The sequence below is a fragment of the Schistocerca nitens genome, chromosome 3 (genome assembly GCF_023898315.1).
Source record: "Schistocerca nitens isolate TAMUIC-IGC-003100 chromosome 3, iqSchNite1.1, whole genome shotgun sequence".
Taxonomy (NCBI): domain Eukaryota; kingdom Metazoa; phylum Arthropoda; class Insecta; order Orthoptera; family Acrididae; genus Schistocerca; species Schistocerca nitens.
This window is the reverse complement of record NC_064616.1, coordinates 329,935,593-329,963,068: the sequence shown is the minus strand read 5'-3', so window position 1 is coordinate 329,963,068 and position 27,476 is coordinate 329,935,593. Positions and strand designations below refer to the sequence as shown.

The 27,476-nt window shown below is 40.5% G+C and overlaps 1 protein-coding gene across 2 annotated transcripts in view; it reads right to left on the bottom strand.

The window, feature by feature from the left end:
* The window catches only part of LOC126248293 (uncharacterized), a 289,514-nt gene extending 278,656 nt beyond the window's left edge, over nucleotides 1-10,858 (bottom strand). Inside the window, exon 1 of one of the 2 annotated variants that reach the window (XM_049949155.1) lies at nucleotides 10,772-10,858. The gene's annotated coding sequence lies outside the window, so the exon portion shown is untranslated. The remainder of the gene's footprint in view (nucleotides 1-10,771) is intronic. The other variant, XM_049949156.1, reaches the window with a different exon arrangement.
* Between the last annotated feature and the right edge of the window lie 16,618 nt (nucleotides 10,859-27,476).

The following is a 27,476-nucleotide window of genomic DNA, read 5'->3' as shown; positions in this document are numbered from 1 at the left end:
GGTCATAGGTCTCATCGGATTAGGGAAGGATGGGGAAGGAAGTCGGCCGTGCCCTTTGAAAGGAACCATCCCGGCATTTGCCTGGAGCGATTTAGGGAAATCACGGAAAACCTAAATCAGGATGGCCGGACGCGGGATTGAACCGTTGTCCTCCCGAATGCGAGTCCAGTGTCTAACCACTGCGCCACCTCGCTCGGTTTTAACATACATCACATCACTGTTCAGAAGATCATTCAAATCTGATTAGGGCTACGTAAACTGACAACCTCATGAAAGTGCAGATCCCAGAGTTAGAAATTAAAATGAAACATTTTCATTACACGGGTTAACTTTATTTATGGTCTCAAATTAGCATCTTTAAACAACAATTATTCTAGCCACGCTAATGTTAATCTAAAATCTACATATTCAGCAGTGAAGAACCCTGAAACTATCAATGTAACTTCTTAAGAGCATTCCTGTTTTTAATCCACTGTAACAAATTATATTCTGTTAACTTCATATCTTTTTCATTAAAGTAACACATTCTGCCTAATTATGTTGATTTAGGTACACGGAAATACAGAAGCATCCGATTCCACCCATCTGCTTTTACCCATGACGTCACAAATATGGCACGACTCCAATATGGCGCCTATGACGTCATTACATAAACATGATGACAAACACGAAAATACATAGAAAAACCAAGACACACACATTCCACAAAAAACCTAATGACACTCACAGGACAAGTGTGGGAAATTGGGGATTTTAGGGTGGGGACAAAGTAAATATAAACAAATTTAGACACACACCCCCATACCAAACCACACAAAACGACGAAAAAAGCAACAACACAAAACTCCCCAAATTCCACTAAACACAATATCCTGTGAAATCGGACACTTCCCTTGACCTATATAGCTCAATAGCAGCTCCCGATGTCACAAATTGGAATCGAACACTTCCCTTGACCTATAGAGCTATATAGCTCAACAGCAACTCCCGATACCGGAACATCCACAAATGGCTCTGAGCACTATGGGACTCAACTGCTGAGGTCATTAGTCCCCTAGAACTTAGAACTAGTTAAACCTAACTAACCTAAGGACATCACAAACATCCATGCCCGAGGCAGGATTCGAACCTGCGACCGTAGCGGTCTTGCGGTTCCAGACTGCAGCGCCTTTAACCGCACGGCCACTGCGGCCGGCCGAACATCCACAGCCACACATTGTAATGGAAGACTTCCCTCGACCCCAACACACAACAAATACACTAAGAACAAGAAAAACAAAAACTTATCACAACAAAGTTCCGGCGCCGCAACCTAGGTTGGCCGCCACCACACACACACACACACACACACACACACACACACACACACACACACACACACAAACAAACCACAAACCAACGAAAAAATAAAAAATCTCAATCACACAGTACAATTCAACAAAAACTGCGACAAAATAGATCCTCCACAACTATATCACAAACCAACACACTCCCCCCCCCCCACCACCACAAACAGTAACAACAACTAAACCTCTCCCCCCCCCCCCCCAAGCCGCAGCCACCCACCTAGCCAACCTAACTAACCACCTTCGGCCTGTACATCTTACTAATAGCCCTTAAAAAAAAAAAAACGAAAAAAATAGCCCTCAGGGACGCTCTTTTGCCAACAGTACTCATCTAAATGAGACTGAAGATTGGAAAAGTGCCTCTTCCCCCTTCCAAGAACTGACTTAACAGCCCCCCCCCACATTCCCTCTATAGTATTCGTACAAGCCCCCGTCTCATAATTTTTAAACTCTAAACTATGGTTAACAACTAAATGATTGTACACTCTCTCATCCAACCCCCTATAAGAAGAAAAGCATCTGAAACTACAGTGGAACCCGGTTCTATAAACTCCTCAATTAACGCCACTAATTCTGCCTTAGACCGCCCCTCCACAACCCTGAAAACACATTCCGAACACCCACTCCCCGGTACAACAACCCGCCCACACCCAGAGACTTACCCCTGCCATACTTCCTTCTCCCAAACTACGACTCATCCACCTGCACCACAACCCCAGGCCCATCCAACTTACCCCTGTACTTAACAAACTCAGAACATACTTCACAGCAAAATGAAAACCAGTCAAGCACACTCCTCTCACTCACGCCAGTCTCACGCGTGCGCAAAATCTTTGAGAGGATCTATAACAAAAGTAATACGTCAACGACACAATCTCGCGCATGCCCAACCTAGACTTCTTGAACCAGGAACCGCGACGCATGGAGCGCCATAGGTTATCCCTACGGCACCGCCACATATAACCGTCCCTGGTCCGAGATGCCGGAACGTTTGCCAATGTCATTTCCTTCCGGCAGACAGCACACTTGACCACCTCCGCAATCAACCCAAAAAGCTGTAGAAATTTGATCAGCTCCAACTAGATGCGCCCATCATAGCACGGAGTCGCACATTACTTATTTTATCGGTCATATCCATACCTAACAAGACCAACAACAAACTCATTTATTCACATTAACATACGATCTACAGTGAACAGCACTACAATAACTTTCACACAAAACCACTAAATCGTTAACTAACTGGAACCAATTCCGCTCGAAACACAGCCAAAACGCGAACCAGCCACTATAATCAGTAAGACCAAACTGAACCCATTACACCACACAACAAGAAACCCCTAAACATACCACCAGAGGGCACCACGAACCGCAACACAACGACACCTACAAACACGCCACACTCACAAACCAAACTTTGCGCCGTCATGACGTCACACACCACAACAGCCTTAAATAACAGGTCAAAGCCGACGGGTGGAATCGGACGCTTCGCTCGACCCAAGTATACCGACAGCACATTAAATGTTTTCCATAGGCACAAAACAATAGTCTTCCTTCTCAGGCCAAAAGAAAGATATTGCTGGTGCAGTTGGGTGGAAAAAAAGTAGTTCAACATCTCCTTTTACATCACAGACATTTCCGATGAAGGCAAAGTACCATCTGTCATCATATACAGCTACTACAAAAGAATTTTGTTGAGGACGAGTGCACGTCCAGTGTGGGGCATTTTCACTGAATGAAAAAAATCAAGGAAGACTCTTCAGAAGAAGTTACTCCTTTAATCTCTACAGATTCACAAGAAAGTGGTTTGTAATGGTAAAAATTCCTGGTGTCAGATATTGTGCGGGTTGTCGAAAATCTCTTCTCAAGGTTTTTGCGTAAGGAATCTACACTGACTTTCTCTAAGAAGTGAAAAACACATTTGTCAATATTAGCTTTGCAGAAATGATAAACACAAGCTGCAGTTGTTTTTTGTGCATAATTCACTGGCTGAAGACTAGCTCTTCTCGGTATATGTTTTATAGGTCTTCCCAAACCATTGCACACAGATTTACCGTGGCTAGTAGCAATAAAGGAATGCTCAACATCAATAGAAAAATTGTTTATGTGCTCACAAAATTTTTTAAAGCTTTTTCTATTCTTATACTGAGCAGCACATCCATCAGTGAAATAGTGAATTTTCTTCACTTGTGGATAATGATCTGCCAGCCACTTAACCATTTCTTTGTGGGCAGCACTTACAAATCCTATATCATGTTCCATATCATCACTTATAAAGCAGTGGTTCACTATTACCAATTTACTTTCTTCGTTTACCACATTTAAACAAACATGGGACAGATTGTACAGCTGCTTCTTGTCCAGTGGTACCTCTGACTTTCATTCTGAATTACAAAACTGTAGTTTTCAGCAAAGTCCATTAAGACAATTACTTTTTCCAGGGTTAGATTTTCTTTCAATTTTTTCAATGGTTTTGACAGACACTTACAAGGGAACCTCCCCATTGCACCCCCCTCAGATTTAGTTATAAGTTGGCACAGGGACAGGCCTTGAAAAACTGAACACAGATCAATCGAGAAAACAGGAAGAAGTGGTGTGGAACTATGAAAAAATAAGCAAAATATACAAACAGAGTAGTCCATGTGCAACATAGGCAACATCAAGGAGAACGTGAGCTATGGAGCGTCGTGGTCCCGTGGTGAGCGTGAGCAGCTGCGGAACGAGAGGTTTTTGGTTCAACTCTTCCCTCGAGTGAAAATTTTAGTTTTTTATTTTCAGATCTGTCTGTCCATCCAATGCGAGGTAACTGCGCCGTAGAATGCGGACGCTACACCTAAACAAAAATCGAAACACACGACGTCAGTCGACTACAGCGCACAGAAGAGAGAGTATTCCTGCTAACGAGGCTCCCTGGCTGGCAGTTTGGACGAGAGTGCGTTAAATACGTGAGATGTATTCCATTGGCAATATGAATCCAGCAAATATAACTCGCGACTTCAATAACAAGGTTCCCATTGGAGAGGCACGTCTTTTCGTCTACTAATCACACGGTTTTGCGGTGCGGTCGCAAAACACAGACACTAAACTTATTACAGTGAACAGAGACGTCTATGAACGAACGGACAGATCATAACTTTGTGAAAATGAAGAAAATAAACTTTTCACTCTAGGGAAGATTTGAACCATGAACCTCTCGCTCCGCAGCTGCTCACACTAACCACGGGGCTCCTTGGCTCACATTGTCCTTTATGTTGCCTATGATGCGGATGGACTACTCAGTTTGTATATTTTGCTTACTTTTTCATAGTTCCACACAACTTCTTCCTGTTTTCTCGATTGATCTGTGTTCAGTTTTTCAAGGCCTATTCACTCTGTCAACTTATAACTAAATCTGAGGGGGGTGTGATGGGGAGGTTCCCTTGATAGATATAAATGAGTGTGGTTCAAGTGCCTGTAATTCTGTTACCAACAAGTCTATGTATTCACCAACAGTTGCAGACTGCTTTACCAATTCTGCCCAATGATCTGTGTTTATCCCACTGGCTGAACTCAATTTCATCATCAGCATCTTTGTAAGCTAATTTCTGTTTTAATAATTCTGCCAGTTTGTCATCACTGGGACAATTATCACAGTGATTATGCATGCAGTCGAAGTTTCCTGAGTCACATACAAGAAATTATATTTCTTTGGATAACACACACACACACACACACACACACACACACACACACACACACACACACACACACACACACACACACACACACACACACACACTCTCTCTCTCTCTCTCTCTCTCTGAATGAGTGCCAGCAGCAGCAGCACCAACTAAAATACACAACTTTGGTCTTAGTGAACAAAATTTAGAAACACCAATGTTAATGTTTGGATTCTCCCGTTTAAAACAAGATTACAGTTATCTTAAGTTGCAAAGGATGAGTATCTTTTGCATATACACATTCTTCAGATCTCCGGGCGACTCAGGAGGATGTCGTTATCAGGAGAAAGAAAACTGGCGTTCTACGGATCGGAGCATTGAATGTCAGATCCCTTAATCAAGCAGGTAGGTTAGAAAATTTAAAAACGGAAATGGATAGGTTAAAGTTAGATATAGTAGGAATTAGTGAAGTTCGGTAGCAGGAGGAACAAGACTTCTGGTCAGGTGAATACAGGGTTATAAATACAAAATCAAATAGGGCTAATGCAGGAGGAGGTTTAATAATGAATGGGAAAATAGGAATGCGGGTAAGCTACTACAGACAGCATAGTGAAAGCATTATTGTGGCCAAGATAGATACAAAGCCCACACCTACCACAGTAGCACAAGTTTATATGCCAACTAGCTCCGCAGATGGCGAAGAGATCGATGAAATGTATGATGAGATAAAAGAAATTATTCAGATAGTGAAGGGAGACGAAACTTTAATAGTCATGGTTGACAGGAACTCAATAGTAGGAAAAGGAAGAGAACGAAATGTAGTAGTTGAATATGGAACAGGGGTAAGGAATGACATAAGAAGCCACCCAGTAGAATTTTGTACAGAGCATAATTTGATCATAGCTAACACCTGGTTCAAGAATCATAAAAGACGGTTGTATACAGGGAACAAGCCTGCAGCTACTGACAGGTTTCAGATAGATCATATAATGGTAAGACAGAGATTTAGGAACCAGGTTTTAAATTTTAAGACATTTCCAGGGGCAGATATTGACTCTGAGCACAATCTACTGGTGATGAAGTGTAGATTAAAACTGAAGAAACTGCAAAAGGTGGGAATTTAAGGAGATGGGACCTGGATAAACTGACTAAACCAGAGGTTGTAGAGAGTTTCAGGGAGAGCATAAGGGAACAATTGACAGGAATGGGGGAAAGAAATACAGTAGAAGAAGAATGGGTAGCTTTGAGAGATGAAGTAGTGAAGGCAGCAGAGGATCAAGTAGGTAAAAAGACGAGGGCTATTAGAAATCCTTGGGTATCAGAAGAAATATGGAATTTAATTGATGAGAGAAGAAAATATAAAAATGCAGTAAATGAAGCAGCCAAAAAGGAATACAAACGTCTCAAAAATTAGATCGACAGGAAGTGCAAAATGGCTAAGCAGGGATGGCTAGACAACAAATGTACGGATGTAGGGCTTATCTCATTAGGGGTAAGATACATACTGCCTACAGGAAAATTAAAGAGACCTTTGGAAAAAAGAGAACCACTTGTATGAATATCAAGAGCTCAGATGGAAACCCAGTTCTAAGCAAAGAAAGGAAAGCAGAAAGGTGGAAGGAGTATATAGAGGGTTTATACAAGGGCGATATACTTGAGGACAATATTATGGAAATGGAAGAGGATGTAGATGAAGATGAAATGGGAGATACGATACTGCGAGAAGAGTTTGACAGAGCACTGAAAGACCTGAGTCGAAACAAGGCCCCGGAAGTGGACAACATTCCATTAGAACTACTGACGGCCTTGGGAGAGCCAGTCCTGACAAAACTCTACCATCTGGTGAGCAAGATGTATGAGACAGGCGAAATACCCTCAGACTTCAAGAAGAATATAATAATTCCAATCCCAAAGAAAGCAGGTGCTGACAGATGTGAAAATTACCGAACAATCAGTTTAATAAGTCACAGATGCAAAGTACTAACACGAATTCTTTACAGACGAATGGAAAAACAGGTTGAAGCTGACCTCGGGGAAGATCAGTTTGGTTTCTGTAGAAATGTTGGAACACGTGAGGCAATACTGACCCTACGACTTATCTTAGAAGAAAGATTAAGGAAAGGCAAACCTACATTTCTAGCATTTCTAAAAGAACATGATTACTCACTGCCCCATTCTGTTATGTAATTAGCAATTTCCCTTCATAAGAGAGACACACTGACTAGCATAGAATTCTGTGTAAGATTCCAGGGAGGATTAGAGTAAAAGACGTTTTAATGCTTTTTGTCAGTAGAAGTTTTTTGTAGTATGCTTCAAATAGAGGATTCATAATTATATTCATAGAAATGTGTCTTACAGGTGTCATACTCATACTCTGTGATGAAGATGCTAGCACAGGAGAGGAATTCGTGGCAGTCTGCATCAAACCAGTCAGAAAATAGATGATAAGGAAAAAAAAAAAAAAAAATCATACTGCACTACACTATCTTTTATCCCTGGGCCATTCTGCATGTCAAGCTTCTTTGCATGGCCATCCTCTGCAGCAGGCACATAAATATTTGTTTGGTAAATAAAAACACCTTCTCTTGCTGCACTGTGGTTTTTTTCCAGGCGAGTTTCGACTTTTTTCACTTTATAAACACTTTAAACAAAAGCCTATCATAACTGTATCATAGATCTCCCTGATGATGGCTTAATGTGAAAAAAGGCGAAACATGTCTGGGAAAATAAAACACAGTGCAGCAAGAGAAGACTTTTTATTTACAAAACAAACATTCAGCATGTGTTTATAATAAAACAAAATTGAAGAGTTACTGTAACGCCATTCACGGGATAACACTGACCCCCTTTCAATTATTTGGATAACACTGACCCCCTTTCAATTATTTATTTTTCTACTAACCTATGAAAAATATAACATACACAGTGCAACATGAGTGTTTGTATAGAAATAATGTACAATAACAAAACTCACTGTGAACGGAAGTTGATACATGCAATAGATATTCTACAAAAACGTCAAAAAAAAGTGGCCAATCTTACCCCACATGATGATACATACTAACAATACATTAATATATACGATCAAATCTTCTACATTATTAACACCTACCACCTGTTATACCTCAATGCTAACAAATGTTATGGGGAACCTGCAGTAGTTGTGGAGTCCCCTGGTTATATCCAAGCTCACTGATGATTCCTTCATTCTCTCATATAAATTCAGTTCAACCTCACAGAGTATCTGATTCAATTTGTTTGTACTTTGTTTGCAGAGACCTCAGTGCCTTTCCTACTTCACTGCTGCTGGTGTTAAGCACAGGAGCAATTTTTTGCATGGAACACTCTTTTAACTTGGACTTTTTAGTCTGCACTTCACACATTCCACAGCCACTTCCTCTGTCTCTTAGTGTGTGATAAGATCAAATACCTATTGTTTTGACACAACAATACACATCTGAACTTACCACACATATGAGAACACAAATATTATATTCTGCAATAATATAAGATGACAAAGTTAATCATAACAAACAAACCCTAGTGCCACACACTGGCATTTGTCAGTAGCAAGCTAGAATCAGTGTGTCCTTTGATCTGACTGACACATCCATGGATTGCTGTTTTTGTGTTTACATCATCATCTAGTAAACATCAACAGACCAGCAGTAACCATAAACAATGCTGCAAAACAGGTTTCAACCTCTTTGTAAACAAAGCTTAATAAGGTGGGAAGATATGGCTTCGAAGTTCTTGCCATTGTATACATATACAGCCCATATTTTAAAGTGTGTGTGGAACTGTTAGTAGTAACAAAAAAACCTTCCCCATCATTCAAAGGGAAAATAGAGAAGTAGCTTTCTTTGGTGCCTTGAAGTGCATGCGCACTCCACTGAGCAAATCGGTTCATAAAGTATGAAGTTTGTTTCTCTGAGTGTACTATATCCATCATATTTACAAAGGCAAAATGTTACACTGGCTTGATGAACATCTAATACTTGTGTAATCATTACCATTAACAAAGCTTATGCCTTTGCACAACATACACCACTGATTACATATTCAAGGTTACCAAGTTATTCTTTAAAAGCTGGGATGTAATGAATGTCGACGGAATGAAAAATCCATTCTAGAAGTTTATGACAAAAATTTCTGCACACAAGTTTATCTGGCGGCTTAAAAAATCAAAGGAACTGAATGGTGGCAACTCACTAACGAAAGAGACATTTTTCTTTTAACCACTCAATAGAGATAATCATACAACTGTCAATTTATTATATCAACGACTGCAAAAAGTTTCTTCCAACCACTAAGTTGTAGATACACATTTTGAGACCTTCATGTGAGTAGTATTAACAACTCATAGATTCTAATGATAATATTTCTATTTGATACATTTTTTAAGACAATAAAAACCAGGGGCACAATGAATATGGCTAACCCTGTAACTGTTACTATCAGGTAACAATACAGATATTCAGAATTTAATTCTTGTGTAGCAAAAGGAGATGATACCAATGATGCCTTTAAACAAACTTGATATAGGACGAATAATCTTCTATTTATAGTGCATTATTCCACATGGAAAATTAGCAAATGAAGCACAGCTAAATTCAAAAACGAATCAGCAGGCAGTATTAGTTGTAACTACATAGTTTTAGCAGATGACATAAGAGTTACTTATTGTTCGCCCCCCCCCCCCCTTTAAATTTTTCATATTTACTTTCCAATAAGACTAAATAATGTACACTGAAATACTCATCGAAGATTTGTCTTTTATGTAATGGGGTCTTTATGCATTTGCTTGCAGTTTTCGACATTTAACACGGAAAGTGAACGTACGTTATATATATAGGGTGAACATAGACATCTCCCAACAGTACAGGTCAATCAGTAACCACAATTCTTACTTAGTACTCACATTCGTTGGTTTTGCCACTTTACAAATTACCACTTTCGAACTTACAATAGATTTTGGACTAGACTACACATTAGTTTATCACCACAGCAAAATTTCGAGAACAGGAGGAGGGGGGGAGTCACTATCACATACTGACAAAAAATTGCTAAAGACTTCAAACGCACGATACCACGAGCTACATACCACAAAAGATCGAATAATGTATGCAAAGCACTGTTTGGTGAATTTATATAATAAAGCCATACACGTTTCAGTTAAGTGAAATACATACAATAGCGAGAAAATTCACATTTTTCTCTAAGATTAAATAGAACTCACTGTTCTTAACGGCTACGAAACCCCATATCGACAACTTTCTTCTACGACACACAAGAGCAAAATTCTTGCCGAGGAAAACAACCACCAGACCTACTTCCGTTTGGAGTAAAACGCCTCAACTAATAAACCGCGCGCACTTGAAACGTTGATCCACGTAATCTTCACACAATTTCGAATTCTCCAATCACAGTTTGAGAGGCAACCAAAGCACTCTAACTGCTCACGTACCCCACAGCCCCCCCCCCCCCCCCCCCACACACACGCACACACGAAACAGTGGCAGCAATAAACAAATGTCGGCAATTAGTATGCAAAATACGCAAACCGTTTGCTTGTTGTGGCGATACGAACTCTTATTTTCTATGTATCACGTTCTTCATTATTAATGTTCGTAGTTCGTACAACTGACATAATTTTAGAAAACATAATACAAGTAACTATACGCAAATCGTGATGACAGTCAGAACAGTTGTAACCTGGACTACTACAAGAACACAGTTACGCTATCCAACCTTACAACGTACCACTGAGTTCTGCTGTCTCCATACCTTTCTCTCGACCAACAGCCAAGAAATAAACACAACAATCCCTCCATTCCCAACAACAACATCATCCAAAGCACATCGTATTTTGTGTTGGCCGGAATAAAGAAGCATACGCAAAGAACTAATGCCAAGTTTCCTGTCTTGCTATGTTAAGTAGATGCAAATAAATTGGCGCCACTGCAAGTGTCCTGACGCCACAAACTACAGTGGTGTGAGTTTTTAATATGGGGCCAACTGTAATTATTCAGATGAGCTTTTAAATTCCTGTCAGTTTATGATAGAAAGCCCCACTGAGATGCAAATATGAGAAAAAATAACTTAATGGAACGGCAGGCGACGTCACAGTCAAATGGTGGTGTGTACATACAACACAAAACGTCACCACCACGTTACATCGCTTATCCTAGAGCCACAGCCGATTTCGTACCACCTAGAGTCATAAGAAATATAGTAAATAAGTATTATTATTAATCAAATAATATTTCAAACGCCCAGGATGTGCAACCAGTTATCGTTTACAGTGGCGATAAAAAGTCCACCATCGTATTCTGACGCTCAAAGACATGCTCAGAGCTATTTTGAGGGAAACTTCCCAACTGATCTGTGATCTATGGTAAGTATTTTGAAGATAATCGTGTGGTGCATTGTAGAAAGTTGTTGTTGTTGTGGTCTTCAGTCCTGAGACTGGTTTGATGCAGCTCTCCATGCTACTCTATCCTGTGCAAGCTTCTTCATCTCCCAGTACCTACTGCAACCTACATCCTTCTGAATCTGCTTAGTGTATTCATCTCTTGGTCTCCCTCTACGATTTTTACCCTCCACGCTGCCCTCCAATGCTAAATTTGTGATCCCTTGATGCCTCAGAAGATGTCCTACCAACCGGGCCCTTCTTCTAGTCAAGTTGTGCCACAAACTTCTCTTCTCCCCAATCCTATTCAATACCTCCTCATTAGTTACGTGATCTACCCACCTTATCTTCAGCATTCTTCCGTAGCACCACATTTGGAAAGCTTCTATTCTCTTCTTGTCCAAACTGGTTATCGTCCATGTTTCACTTCCATACATGGCTACACTCCATACAAATACTTTCAGAAACGACTTCCTGACACTTAAATCTATACTAGATGTTAACAAATTTCTCTTCTTCAGAAACGATTTCCTTGCCATTGCCAGTCTACATTTTATATCCTCTCTAATTCGACCATCATCAGTTATTTTCCTCCCTAAATAGCAAAACTCCTTTACTACTTTAAGTGTCTCAATTCCTAATCTAATCCCCTCAGCATCACCCGATTTAATTTACTACATTCCATTATCCTCGTTTTGCTTTTGTTAATGTTCATCTTATATCCTCCTTTCAAGACACTGTCCATTGCGTTCAACTGCTCTTCCAAGTCCTTTGCTGTCTCTGACAGAATTACAATGTTATCGGCGAACCTCAAAGTTTTTACTTCTTCTCCATGAATTTTAATACCTACTCCGAATTTTTCTTTTGTTTCCTTTACTGCATGTTCAATATACAGATTGAATAACATCGGGGAGAGGCTATAACCCTGTCTCACTCCTTTCCCAACCACTGCTTCCCTTTCATGCCCCTCGACTCTTATAACTGCCATCTGGTTTCTGTACAAATTGTAAATAGCCTTTCGCTCCCTGTATTTTACCCCTGCCACCTTCAGAATTTGAAAGAGAGTATTCCAGTTAACGTTGTCAAAAGCTTTCTCTAAGTCTACAAATGCTGGAAACGTAGGTTTGCATTTTCTTAATCTTTCTTCTAAGATAAGTCTTAAGGTTAGTATTGCCTCACGTGTTCCAACATTTCTACGGAATCCAAACTGATCTTCCCCGAGGTCCGCTTCTACCAGTTTTTCCATTCGTCTGTAAAGAATTCGCGTTAGTATTTTGCAGCTGTGACTTATTAAACTGATTGTTCGGTAATTTTCACATCTGTCAACACCTGCTTTCTTTGGGATTGGAATTATTATATTCTTCTTGAAGTCTGAGGGTATTTCGCCTGTCTCATACATCTTGCTCACCAGATGGTAGAGTTTTGTCATGACTGCCTCTCCCAAGGCCATCAGTAGTTCTAATGGAATGTTGTCTACTCCCAGGGCCTTGTTTCGACTCAGGTCTTTCAGTGCTCTGTCAAACTCTTCACGCAGTATCGTATCTCCCATTTCATCTTCATCTACATCCTCTTCCATTTCCATAATATTGTCCTCAAGTACATCGCCCTTGTATAAACCCTCTATATACTCCTTCCACCTTTCTGCCTTCCCTTCTTTGCTTAGAACTGGGTTGCCATCTGAGCTCTTGATATTCATACAAGTGGTTCTCTTCTCACCAAAGGTCTCTTTAATTTTCCTGTAGGCAGTATCTATCTTACCCCTAGTGAGACAAGCCTCTACATCCTTACATTTGTCCTCTAGCCATCCCTGCTTAGCCATTTTGCACTTCCTGTCGATCTCATTTTTGGGACGATTCTATTCCTTTTTGCCTGCTTCATTTACTGCATTTTTATATTTTCTCCTTTCATCAATTAAATTCAATATTTCTTCTGTTACCCAAGGATTTCTATTAGCCCTCGTCTTTTTACCTACTTGATCCTGTGCTGCCTTCACTACTTCATCCCTCAAAGCTACCCATTCTTCTTCTACTGTATTTCTTTCCCCCATTCCTGTCAATTGTTCCCTTATGCTCTCCCTGAAACTCTCTACAACCTCTGGTTCTTTCAGTTTATCCAGGTCCCATCTCCTTAAATTCCCACCTTTTGCAGTTTCTTCAGTTTTAATCTACACTTCATCACCAGTAGATTGTGCTCAGAGTCAATATCTGCCCCTGGAAATGTCTTAAAATTTAAAACCTGGTTCCTAAATCTCTGTCTTACCATTATATAATCTATCTGATACCTTTTAGTATCTCCAGGATTCTTCCAGGTATACAACCTTCTTTTATGATTCTTGAACCAAGTGTTAGCTATGAATAAGTTATGCTCTGTGCAAAATTCTACAAGGCGGCATCCTCTCTCATTTCTTCCCCACAATCCATATTCACCTTCTATGTTTCCTTCTCTCCCTTTTCCTACTGACGAATTCCAGTCACCCATGACTATTAAATTTTCGTCTCCCTTCACTACCTGAATAATTTCTTTTATCTCGTCATACATTTCATCGATTTCTTCATCATCTGCAGAGCTAGTTGGCATATAAACTTGCACTACTGTAGTAGGCATGGGCTTCGTGTCTATCTTGGCCACAATAATGCGTTCACTATGCTGTTTGTAGTAGCTAACCCGCACTCCTATTTTTTATTCATTATTAAACCTACTCCTGCATTACCCCTATTTGATTTTCTATTTATAACCCTGTAATCACCTGACCAAAAGTCTTGTTCCTCCTGCCACCGAACTTCACTAATTCCCACTATATCTAACTTTAACCTATCCATTTCCCTTTTTAAATTTTCTAATCTACCTGCCCGATTAAGGGATCCGACATTCCACGCTCCGATCTGTAGAATGCCAGTTTTCTTTCTCCTGATAACGACGTCCTCGTGAGTAGTCCCCGCCCGGAGATCCAAATGGGGGACTATTTTACCTCCGGAATATTTTACCCAAGAGGACGCCATCATCATTTAATCATACGGTAAAGCTGCATGTCCTCGGGAAAAATTACGGCTGTAGTTTCCCCTTGCTTTCAGCCGTTCGCAGTACCAGCACAGCAAGGCCGTTTTGGTTAATGTTACAAGGCCAGATCAGTCAATCATCCAGACTGTTGCCCCTGCAACTACTGAAAAGGCTGCTGCCCCTCTTCAGGAACCACACGTTTGTCTGGCCTCTCAACAGATACCCCTCCGTTGTGGTTGCACCTACGGTACAGCCATCTGTATCGCTGAGGCACGCAAGCCTCCCCACCAACGGCAAGGTCCATGGTTCATGGGGGGTTGTAGAAAGTGTAGTTCAGTTATTAGTAATTCATCAAAAATTGATCATGGTAAATACTCTGGTAACAAGTAATGTCCATACAGATGACATATCATTGATAATGTTGTTGAACCTTACAACATTTAGCATTTCATTTCAGAATGATAGTTTCGCATCATATGATGATAGGCTCAGAGTAACTGTCTTATTTGCACAAAGCTACGACGATGCTGTCGTCGTAAACGATGATTACAACGGGTGGCTGATTACATAGAGAGTGGGCTGAGTGGTACTGCGCTGGGAAATAAATTACTTTCCAGCTACTGCGGCGTAAGGAAACACTAGAGGGCGTGTCCACACCGACGTCCCCGATTTGGCAGCGACTCTCGTTACTTGTGGTGCCCTGTTGAGGTACTAACTCTAGCATGATAACTCGTTCTGCTGATGGCACCATATCGTCCCCCTCCCCCCCCCCCCTAAAATCAGAGTAACATTGTTGTGTAGTACTGTGTCACGTAACGATGGTGGGGAGGAAGCCTGAAAACAGACATGATGAGAAGACAGGGAGTGTAATGAAGGTCTTATGGCAATTCCCTCTCCACACCCCTTATCCACCTCGAAAGTGACTGGGAACACTGGCCGAAAAACTGGCCACAGGGTGCACACCCACATCCAGTGACACAGATGCTGTGGTTGGGTTGACTGCAAGTGGAACTGCAGGGGAGTCATGATGGCTGTCCAAGGGCAGTGCATCCACAGACATCAGCTCTGGCAGGTGTACCAGCAGTGACGTCTTCATCGTCGGCGACAGCGATCTCCATTGGCCTATGCTGGATGGTACAGAGAAGCAGAGATGACTGCTGTTGTGGACTCCAGTGGCGTGCTGGGTCTGTCGGCAAAAATTCTGGAGCAAAATTACTGACGTAAGTACATCGCAAATGGCTCTGGGGACGACCGAACACACACGTGATGACACTGAGCTCCCAATTGTGTTTCTTGTCAAAAACTCTAAGAAAGACTTCATGTTGTGACCGAACCTTGTCTGACCCATCTGAACAAAATGTTTCCAGCCGCAGAAGATGCAACAGGGTACAGTGACGATGCTCATGTACTAATCTTCCTCGCGGCTTCCTGTCATGTGGCAAGCAGAGATAGAACGAAAGACAAATCTTTAAGGTTTTTCCCCTGTGTGGGAGGAACGATGTTTCTCCATGTGACTTTTGAACGTTCGAACGAACTGTTCAGCTTCACTGCTAAACCGAGGATGAAGTAGTGCAGTAGTAACATGATGTATGCCGTTGTGGGCACAAAACGTTCAAAATTGGCTAATGCGAACTGTGGTCCCTTGTCTGAGAGAAGTACCTCAGGAAGACCTTCAAGATAAAAAACAGAAGACAAGGCCAATACTGGCAGTGGATGTCATGGGTACTACGAGAGGAAATGTACTGTATGCGTCTACCACCAACAACGATCCTGTATTCCAGAATGGCCCCAAAAAATCAATATAGATAGGATGTCATAGTCCAGATGACGTGCCGACTTAAAAAACAATTGTGGCAGAGCCTAAAGATGTTCTCCACTCACTCTGCAATGAGAGATAATTTGTCGAATCTAGACGTCCTCACTATGACAAGAACGATGAAGTCAGGCGAGTTGCTTTGTGCGAACTATGCCACAATGACCTTGATGCAATAATGACAAAACTTCCCACTGGAGGGAATAGAGAATCACAGCCAATGCATCGCCACTCTCGATACGCAACAGTGGAACATCTCACCCCACGGGTAGTGTGTGATGATGCTAAAAGTGGCGACACGCCACTGAGTGAAGACTTTCTTTCAAATTACACGGCCACCCATGGCAGAGTTACTGAATAACTGTATGAGGAGCTGTGTGGAAAGCAGCTGCTGTAACAATACGCCGAATGTCAAGAGGAAAAATTTGAAGAAGTACAAAGTCCTGAGTATCAATTTGATAACATGATTCCTCACTGAATCAAACGCTGTGTCGATACCGGCTGTCGACTTAAACAACAAGACAGTGTTCGAATATTGTGCAACAGACCTGTACAACAACTTGTATTGATAATTAGACAATAACAGAGGCTAACATTGCAATTTTTGCACAGTCTGCAGTAGGAAAGGCTTCAAAGGATTGAACAAAGCCATTAAATTCTGATGATCTGTAATCAAATAAAACTACCGCCTGTAAAAATATTGATAGAAGTTGGTAACACCATGCATAGTGGCGAGAGCTGTCTTTTCATGTTGACTGCAATTGCATTCCTCTTTGTTGAGAGTTTACACGCAAAAACAATGGCTCAATCAAATGAACTAACTCTATAGGAGAACATAACTTCAATCACGTCAGCGATGCATCCACAGCTAACACAAGAGGCTTATCTGGAACAAATTGAATCAGATGACGACTTAACAAAACGTCCTTTAACTGCTGAGATGCGTCCTGACATTCTGGGGACCATACAAAGGGAACACTTTTCTGATACAGCTGATTCAGCAGTGTAGCAATTTGGACAGCGTTTACAATAAACTTAATGTAATCTGTAAGCTTCTAAATGGTAGCTTGGAGCACCTTAATGTTAGGGGGCGCTGACGTATCTTTAATCACACACAAGTGCGAATTAGTGGGAGATATACTCTGTGCATTTACAACACGTCCTAAATATTCAAGTTCTTTGTGGAAGAAATAGCACTTTTCCTTGTTACAATTTAAGCCACCCACAGAAAGATCATCAAACAGCCTTTCTAAATTTGCCAAATGTACAGCAGGTGTACAACCTGTGACAACAATATCATCCAGACAGTTTGTACATGGAATGACTTTGGTTGTTAATTGTTTCAGTAAACATGAAAACATTTTAGGAGCTGAAGCACTTGTGAACAGCAGTCTTTGAAACTGGAACAAACATAGGTGAGTGTAGGTCACAAAACATTGCTTGGACTGCTCCTCTACAGGCAACTGTACATATGACTCATGTAAATCAGTCTTGGAAAAGAATCTCCCCTGTCCAATCTGCCCAGTAATCCCTCTGGTCATGGAGGAGGAAATTCATCCATTACAATTGGAGGATGTAGTGTTGCTTTGAAATCGACGCACAGACATAAATCTTTTGATGGTTTTTATAATATGAACAGGCGTGATGCCCACTGAGTTGCAGAAATTGGATATATTACCCCACTGTCTTTCCACTGTTGCAGTTCCTGAGTAACTTGCTAACGTATAGCATGGGTGATATACCTTGCACGAAAAAATCGTTGTTGCACATAATCTTTAAAAGTATTGTGCACTTCAAAATCCTTAGCCCTTCCTAAACCCAGTTCAAACACTTCAGTGAGCCTTTTACATGAGTCAGAAGCATTTGTGTGAGGCGCCGAAACACTGATTTGTAACAAATTGTCTTGGATGCACAGATGAACAAGTCAAAAATTCTAAACCAAAAATGCTTGCACTGTTTCTATAACGTAGTACATGGAATGAAACACGTCTCGTAATGTCACAAAAATTACTGGAAAACTACACACATCAAGTACTGTTATTTCATGTTCATTATATGCAGGCAAAACAGAAGCACACATCTGTAGCCTTGGGCTGTCGATCATTGCATATGTGTATTTACTGATAAGGGAAACAGATGTGCCTGTGTCTAACTGAAACTTTATTGACTTATGGGTCATTCTTAAGTGGACAAAGACCGAGTCTACATATGTTGTCTTGTACTGCTGACAGGGAATAAGCAACACCCACCATATGTTTAATGCTATAAGCTGTGAGCTGTGAAGTAGGCTTCCAGTAGTGCAAGACATTCAGGCCAGTCCTCCTCCTCGTTACTGGGAAACTTGGGAGCAGCTGCCAGGTGTGGTGCTACCTGAGCTTCTTGTTGGGACAACAACGTGGTCATCTGTTGAACGCCGAGCAGCAGTCATTCACCTGAAACTGAACAACTTAGTTTAGAGACATTTCTTGTGGGGGCTCAGACTTGGTTACACAGTGTGTTAGACATGATAGACACATTAATAAATGCTGCCATAACTAGCAGCTCCCATTGAGCCACAGGGAAGTGTAGTAACACTGTTCACTGAAGAGATGTCCATACTTCAGCGTCGCCGTTATGTAACGGACGAAAAATTCGAGAGGGTCATCATCGTCGTCATTGCGGCATATTGTAGCCCGTCTAGTTCAGAAGGAGGTCGAGCGGCTACTACAACAAACACAAGAATTTTTAGTAATATATTAAGACTTGAGCAAGGTAAATATTTAACTTTGGAAACCCATAATATCCACACAAATGACATGTAATCAATTCTGTCGCTGACACATAGAACATTTAGCATTTCATTACAGAATTGTAATTTCACGTCAGAGTACAACAGTCTTTAACTGATAATAAGTTCGCCGGCCAGTGTGGCCGAGCGGTTCTGGGCGCTTCAGACTGGAACCGCGCAACCGCTACAGTCGCAGGTTCGAATCCTGCCTCAGGCATGGGTGTGTGTAATGTCCTTAGGTTAGTTAGGTTTAAGTAGCTCTAAGTTCTACCGGACTGATGACCTCAGATGATAAGTCTCATAGTGCTCAGAGCAATTTGATAAATAAGTTCTGAATAACAGAGCTGGGTTGACAATACTGTCAACGTAAGTGATGGTTACAATTGATCACTGATTACATAGAGATTGGACTGAGCAGCACTGCACTGGAACATATATACAACAGTACAAAGGGCATTAAGAAAAAATTATACTTTTGGAGATTTTCTAGTAAATTAGTATAGGTATCTACGATTTATTGAATTATTTTATTTCTCTATCCGTGGATCATCTCACATAGATACTGCATTTATCATCATAATACAATGAAAATAAATAGTTCAGAATATACATACACATTGAATACATACATCGATGGAAAAAACTGCAACACCAAAAAGTAATTAATATATTGTAATAAAATTTTGGAAATGCATTTGTCTATTATATTTAAGTGGTTAACTTTGCAAGATCACAGGTTAATGTAAGTGCGAGATTAGCGTCTGCAAATGTGAAATGCTGGTAGATTAATAATCTGTGTAACCACCAGAATGTTGAGTGCAAGCATACAGATGTGTATGTGTTGTGTTGTACAGGTGTCAGATGTCAGTTTGTAAGATGGAGTTCCATGCCTGCAGCACTTGGTTAGTCAATAAAGAGATGGATAGTGTTGTTTGTGTATGAGACTGGAGTTGTCATCAGATGATATTCCATATGTGCTCCATTGAAGACAGATCTGTTGATTCAGGAGGCCAAGGCAACATGTCGAGACTCTACACAGCATGTTGGGTTACAACAGCAGTATGTGGGTTCGCGCAATTCTGTTGGAAAACACCCCCTAAAATTCTATACATGAATGGCACTACTACAAGTCGAATCACCAGATTGATGTATCAATTTGTAATCAGTGTGCGAGCAATAAACACAAGAGTGTTCCTGCTGTCATACAAGATCGAACGCCAAATCATAACATCAGATGTGTCTAGTACACAGACAGGCTGGTTGCAGGTCATCAACTGTCCTCTTTCCAACACACAGCCATCACTGGCACCGAGGCAGAACCATATTTCATCAGTAAACACAAAAGACTTCCGCCCTACCCTCCAATGAGAACTCACGTGACACCATTTACGTCTAAATGGCGGTTATTTGTGGTCACTGGAATGCATGCCACAGGGCATCGGGCTCAGAGCCGTCTTTGAAGTAAGTAATTTGTAACAGTTCGTTGTGTCACTGTGGTGCCAACTGCTGCTCCAGTTGCTGCTACAGATACAGTAGGATGTGCCAGAGTCATATGCCAAACATGATGGTCTTTCCCCTCTCTGGTGTCATGTGTCCATCTGGAGCCTGATCTCCTTGAGACCATACATTCTCGAGACCACCGCTTCCAGCTCTCATGTTCAGTGAATACATTCCTGCGAAGTCTTTCTGCATTATCACAGAAGGAACATCCAGCTTCTCATATTCCTGTTACACGGCATTGTTCAAACTCAGTGAGATGTTGACACTGGCGTCTTGGTTGCCTTAAAGGCCTTCCCGACCAATAGAAACTGACCACATCCGTTCTTCTCAGTGGCGCTACTAGTGCCACTCTAATGCGAATGTCGCGAAAACTGAATGGACATTGTCTTTCAGATGTAGAAACACGCCTACCAACTTTCATGTATGTCACAGAGCTCCTCCATGGTACTGCGATTTTTTTCGGCCATTGTTTGTACGATTTTATGAGGATAGGACAGGTGGTCGGGCATGACCTGAAATTATGTAGGAAAACCATCGAAAAGTTAAACCAGAATAGCTGAACAGAAGAAAGTCCACCCTCCTGAATATGAAGTCAATGTGATTACTAGTACATTGTGTGACGTCCGTTTGGTATTCGTTATTCTTTATTAGTTATTCGTTACATACAAAAAGTTACTACATATATATTTTATGTATTTTTATTTTTAATTTATCAGCATGATTCTTTCTCTCAGGGATATTGTCTTTTCTTATCACTTTTACTTACGTGCATAAGTAAATATGAAATGGGTCCTTGAAGGGCCTCAGTTATTCATGTACTAACTTTAGATTTTGAATGAGATGACTAAAATATAGTTGCCGCTAACTGAATTGAATGTAATTTTGTTAATTTCTGTTTATTGACTGCAAAGCAAGGATTGAGAGAATTTCGATTGTTGCCGTGGAGCGGCCAAGATAAAACTTACTGAACTCATGGAATCTGTATAGTTTAAAAACATGAACTTTAACGTAAATTAATTATCTGTTGCAATTTAAAAAGGTTCTTATAACGAAATCTCTCGCTTTTACATTTGCTGTTAACACTCTGATAAATAAATTAATACTTCGGCGCGTAATGGCCGACCAGAGGCTGTATAGGAAGATGAGCTTCTCGCAGCACAAATTACTGAAATAAATGCTTATTAAAGATAGTGAGCAACTGCGAGCATTTGAGGTGGCAACTATTTCAAAGAAATTCATTTTGTAATAATAATAACAAGTTTATTTTAACAATAAATACAAATAACTTACATTAAATATGTGTAGCCGCTCAATGGCTGCCTTCCGCATAGTGAAACAAAACAGTGTGTCTCTCATAAAATGCGTCCTTCCTCCTCGGCCATACAATCGCTTCTTTCGATCCTTTTTTATTTTCATAGACATTAAATAAAGATACTATTGCTGCATATCAGTTGTTTCAAGAACATTAACTATATCTTTTACACTAATTATATTCATAAAATACGTAAACTACGATTTACAACCGCTAAAAATGTCAATATTTATGTGACGTACCGTCACAATCGCCTCTTTCAAATTGTCTTTATTGTACAATGTTCTCTGGTGTACACACGATTTACTCCAGATAACTTACAAGTATAATATAAAACATAGTTTTGCACTTCATCGCTGCACACAGTAAAGGCAGCTGCTGGTGACTCCTGGACCCCAAACATGGTGCTATGCCCCTTGCACTAACTCCAGTTTGTTTGAAAAGCTGACGCCAGTCCTGTAAAATGCACATCTTCGTGTCCTCCCTTCAGTTTGCCTGAAAAACTGAATCAGCACTGCTGCATGATGAGTGAGGTGTTGAGCTCAGGAGAACGATAAAATATTAATATCATGCACTATAGATCTTGGCACATATTTTTACTTAAGACCATTACATTGTGATCATATACTGCAAAGTGACAGTGTGTTATAGTTATCCTCTTCCATTATTAACCACTACTGTGAGTCTTGCAGGTAATCTTTGATTGTGTAGTATGTATTATTTATGAAGTAAATCGTAGCTATCTTTTTAAATATACATATTTTAGTAACCGTTTTTATCCCTAAAGACTTGGTGTTTCTTACACAAGCTATAGATTTGTCATCTATGCTTCTTGCATCAGAGTTATTTTCCCTCTTTATACTGAAGTGTATACAGTTCGTTTCCTTTATTTCAAAATGAATTTAGTACATACTAAGTAAACTAAATTTATATGATATGACAGGCTAGAAGATCCTCAAGAGGGATATTCAGCTGCCAGTTTGCAAGTTCTTTCAATTGGACGCCTCTTCAGCATCTTGTATGTCCTTAACCTACCCCAGTAAGACTACTGGCGAAAGGGACCTACAGTTTAACTTGCAATCCAAATAACATTTCGTTCCTTAGATATTTTCATATCAATGAGATTTGATGGTTAGTGTAAAGGCAGACTGAAAAATTCCAGATTTTATCGTGTGGCCTTATAATTTCCTGGCTCTTGTTTTACAACCAGACTACCAAGCCCAACTATTATGTACTGCCCAGTCGTAAACATCCTTGAGGGATTCACTTGCTTGTTCTGATAGCAGTGATGGTGTACCTATAATGTTGCTGTCATCAGCGAAGAGAACTTTTCTCAATGTCTTATATTGTCCAGAGGTCATTGATATACAGGATTGTTTGGCTATGACAGGTACAAACGAAAGGAGCAAGTAGAGGACAATGAAACAAGCAAATAATCCTCATAATGTAAGTCCAGAAACCACTGGTTTCATTAATATGGCGTATTATGACTGTGGAAGTGAAAACCTCATAACAGAGATCCCCAAGGATCCAATTTCAGACATACAATTGGGAACGAACACATTAAAACAAGAGCCCCACATGACCAGTGTTCATGTGAAGGCAGGCTACAGCACGTTCTCACACTGATGCCAGTATGCATTCAAAAAGCTCAGACATATTCCAAATGCATGACAGCCATCCTTGCTGCATTCCCCAAGTTCATCGAGACTATAAGCAGGACTAGAATACACCAAAGTTTTTAAATATCCACACAAAAAAATCCAACAGTTTCACACTGGAGGCCTGAGAGACAATGGTAATGGTGAACCATGACTAGATTAGATTAGATTAGATTTACTTTCATTCCAATTGATCCGTAGTGAGGAGGTCCCCAGGATGTGGAACATGTCAGAAAAACAACAATACATGACAAATATTTGTAACTAAAAACAAATAAGCTAATGTACCATTCCACAGGTCCCAAGTGGAATGATCGTAATTTTTTAATGAACACTATATGAGAGTCATTTTACAAATACTAATGCACTGAGTATAAAATAAAAAAGTTTTTTATTTATTTATAAGTTAATAAACATGTAATACAACTACTATAATACTTATTTACATTGAACACATTACTGCACTGAAATGGTGCAAACGTTAGATTGTACTTACACACACACACACACATTTACAATGAACACATTACTGCATTTAAATAGCGCAGAAGTTATATTGTACTTGTATATATACATATATATAGATAGATAGATATATATACAAATCAGTTGGTTTTACTGAGAAACTCATCAAGTTTTTGTCAAAACTCTATTAGCCATTACTCTGGTTCCCATAATAATGAAAAAATCTGATGAGTCCATTTTATCACTTTGTAATTTACACCTTACTTGCCTTATTCAGAAGTAAACATAGCACTAGACCATAACATTGTCATAACATTTGCATGATTGCACTTGTGCAGGTGTCATATTTCGGAAACAGTTCATTTTCAGACATATATTTATTTGGATTATTTTCTTGCTTCATCGTCCTCTACTCATCCTTTAGTTTGTACCTTTTCTGGTCAAACATCCTCTTTATTAGAAACTAAATTGAACATAATACACAACCCTGGGGGACACCTATGTTTATATGATTCTTGTCTGACAATTTTTTCACTAAGCATTTATCATCATCAAACATGTGAACTACCTGAACCTTTTCCATTCTGTTTTGCAGTTCAAACTGGAACCACTTGCTTGCTAATTCTGTTACACTTACTGCTTCCAGTTTGTTTAATAGCGCCTAATGGACAAAAGTGTCAAAAGACTAGGACAGGCCTAAGAATATGCTTGTACTGGTCATACTTATCAAGATCTTTCTGTTACTTTTGTGAAATCTAAAACAGCTAGTACTTTACTTATCCCAACTCGAAAACCAAATTGTACTACGTTAAAAAGATTTTATTTGTTTATGTAACTCACTAGTCTACCTTTGATGGGTGAGTCGGTTATTTTTAGTAATACTGCCAGTGGTGAATCTGACCAATAGTTCTTAATACTCTCTGCATTACCTTTTGTAGTAAGTTCACAACTCTTGTGTGCTTTACATACTCTGGAAAACTACCTGAACTAAAGGACTAATTTATTACATTTATTAATGGGACTTGTATGCTGCATATGCATGACTTTGGAACAGAAAGTAGAACCTAATCTATACCTGCTAACGTCTTTTTTTTAAAATTAGGTATTGTCTTCCTCTCTTAAGCTCTATTGCGTGAAACAACATCATAGCGCTTGGTATGTAACTCTTTATGTGTGGTAAGTACACTTCTCAAAGTAGCTACATAAACTATTTATGTTTCCTTCTTTAAAATCTCCATATCTAGCTGAATATAGTGAAATAGGACAAGAATTATGGTTCATTCTTATGCCTGCCTGGTTGGCAGTTGACAGTTGACGGTTAGCAGGCATGTTTGCAGAGTCTTTTAGATGGATAATTATTTTGACAATTTAAGATTTGTTTGGCTCTCGGCGCGATCTTCTTAGGTTAGTAGAGATAACTGTGGTGTGATGCATTATCATTTTGGAATTTGACATTCGCGAAATTTCTCTGAAGGAGGGGCGGGGAAGGGGTTAGATTAGTGGAGGTAAACCAATTGTCCTACCTTCCCACAAAAATTCAAACTTCCCACCAAAAGCCACCATCTTGGATGACGCCACAGCAGTCGTCTTGGTCATCTTGGATTACATCATGGAATGGAAAATAGCGAACTCTGGTGGTGGTGCTGTGTACTAGGACCGGACTTTGTGATGAACACACTGTCTGCCACTATCTTGGATAACAGTACTTGCATCATCAGTTGACGTCATTTCCACCATCTCGAATTACGTGACAGATAAGAGCGCCCTCTGGTGGTGGTACTGTGTACTAAGTCAGATGGAGTCCGTACATCATGGTGAACACACTCGATGGCTGTACTGCATCAAATTGTTTAAAAAAAGACGTATGTCCAGCACTGGTCAAGCCCTTTTCGCACGAATTCCTAGGGGGAGGTAGCCCAAGTGACCTTTCCTCCCGCCAGTTTGTTAGGTTAGTAGAGGTCTGTTGCACTGTCCTGTTGGAATTTGAACTTCCCGCCATTTTCTGTTGGAGGGGAGGGGATGGGATAGGTTAATGGACATAACCGAATTGACCTCCTTCCCACCAAAATTCAAACTTCCCGCCAAAATCCGCCATCTTGAATGGCGTCTTGGCCACAATCTTGGATGACATCATGTGATGTTGCCAAGTCTACATGCCGCCATCTTGGATGACGTCATTGCCGCCATCTAGGATACATCTTGCAATATGGAATGTGGGGCTGCATCGGCCTAGCCCCACTACTCTTGTTAGGTCTTATAGAGCTTGTTCTGCAGTTTCAGTAGTAGGTGGCAGAGTGCGAACGATATCAGAGGCGACAGTTTCTTTGTATCACTCCCAATCTGTACGTTTGTAACACGTCTGGTACCCTGGGAGTGCTACACATTCTCCCACATCCTCTAGAATCACTGGTTGCTGTCAGAGGGCATTCTGTTGATTGTCCTTGTGGCCACAAACTCTGTGATCCTCCTAGTTAGGGCTATGTCCAACACACTGGGCCTACCTCCATTTTTTGGAAAATGTGTGAGCTCGACTGGACCCCATGCTTCGAAGTTATGGTCTCATGCTAGTTGTCGAGTTTGGCGCCTGCTCTGGAGGTTACTCTAGAGCTCCAATCCAGGTGTTTGGTATTGAAATTACCTCTTATTATGAGTTTGCCTTCAATGTGCTCTAGAGCAGCTATGTCTGCCTCATCTGTCACGTCTTGTGGGGGTCGGTAGATTGCCACAATTTTTAGGGGTCCAGTGGCAGTGGTTACTTCCACCACCACTGCTTCAATTTTATTGGTAGCTGGTAGGAATACCTGGTGGTGTTGGATCCCTGTTTTAATGTAAATGGCCACTCCTCCACCTTAGGTTGGCCTGTCTTTACAGTAGCTAATGGTAGTGGGATGCTATGTTCTGCATATACATATAAACACTGGGCTACTGATCTCTTTTGTGTGCAGGCCAATCATGCACTTCTGGAAAAGGGCACCACACTAGTGGTGGGGGAATGCGGCATGGCCACTGGTGGGGGGGATGTGGTGCAGCCATGAGTGTGGTCACCAAGTCTCGATGTTTGTCCATGAATGCCACCACCTTAAAAACTGTCGTATTTTCGCTATTGCAGAATCCCACACTGTGTAGAATTGAAATACGCTATCCTGGTTTATTCTGGTTTATTCAGTTGTGTAGATGTATTTCCACCACCTTTTGACAGTCCAGTCCCAAAACTCATTAATGATGCACAGCTTCTTTGTTTGTTTAAAATCGAAGGTATATTCTTTGTTGGTGTTATGCTCTGCCACCGTGGAGTTTTCTGTCTGTCCTAGTCGAACGTTTTTAATGTGTTCTGTATGGGCTGTGAGATGCATCACTGTGTCTGTCCAATGCACTGCATCCAACTTCCTTGCATGGAAAATGTTCTTTACCTGATGTTTCTCTACTATTCTCGTGATCTGGGCTGTTGGCCGCATACAGCAGGAACGCCACACATTTGGCTTCTTCTTCTTCTTCTTCTTATAGTTTGTCTCCTCTTCTGTTACCTATTTTTAAAGAGTGT